We start from the raw sequence: 759 nt of genomic DNA on the forward strand, positions 1-759 counted from the left end.
CTTTCTTCTGAGGTATCCCATTATTCATGGAATTCCTCTCAGAAGTGTACATGAATTGGTTGTTTGCAACCATGTCAATGAGTTCTTGAGCCTTTTCAGGCGTTTTCTTTAGGTGAATAGATCCACCTGCAGAATGGTCCAATGACATTTTCGAAAATTCAGATAGACCATAATAGAATATATCTAATATGGTCCATTCTGAAAACATGTCAGATGGGCACCTTTTGGTCAGCTGCTTGTATCTTTCCCAAGCTTCATAGAGGAATTCACCATCTTTTTGTTTGAAGGTCTGAACATCCACTCTAAGCTTGCTCAGCTTTTGAGGAGGAAAAGAATTTATCTAAGAAGGCAGTGACCAGCTTATCCCAGGAGTCCAGGCTATCCTTGGGTTGTGAATCCAACCATATTCTAGCTCTGTCTCTTACAGCAAAAGGGAAAAGCATGAGTCTGTAGACTTCAGGATCAACTCCATTCGTCTTTACAGTCTCACAGATCTGCAAGAACTCAGTTAAAAACTGATAGGGATCTTCAGATGGAAGTCCATAAAACTTGCAGTTTTGTTGCATTAAAACAACTAGCTGAGGTTTCAGCTCAAAGTTGTTGGCTCCAATGGCAGGAATGGAGATGCTTCTTCCATCAAATTTGGACGTTGGCTTTGTGAAGTCACCAAGCATTCTCCTTGCATTATTATTATTTTCGGCTGCCATCTCCTTCTCTTGTTCGAAAATTTCTGAAAGGTTATTTCTGGATTGTTGTAAT

At 40.1% G+C, this 759-nt stretch overlaps 1 non-coding gene across 1 annotated transcript; it reads left to right on the plus strand.

Annotated features, from left to right (window-relative positions):
- The first annotated feature begins 206 nt into the window (after nucleotides 1-206).
- On the plus strand, nucleotides 207-310 carry LOC112713516 (small nucleolar RNA R71). The gene has a single exon (XR_003158488.1). It is a non-coding gene; the product is annotated as a small nucleolar RNA R71 (small nucleolar RNA).
- Nucleotides 311-759: the final 449 nt, after the last annotated feature.

This window comes from Arachis hypogaea, chromosome 9, assembly GCF_003086295.3.
Source record: "Arachis hypogaea cultivar Tifrunner chromosome 9, arahy.Tifrunner.gnm2.J5K5, whole genome shotgun sequence".
Taxonomy (NCBI): domain Eukaryota; kingdom Viridiplantae; phylum Streptophyta; class Magnoliopsida; order Fabales; family Fabaceae; genus Arachis; species Arachis hypogaea.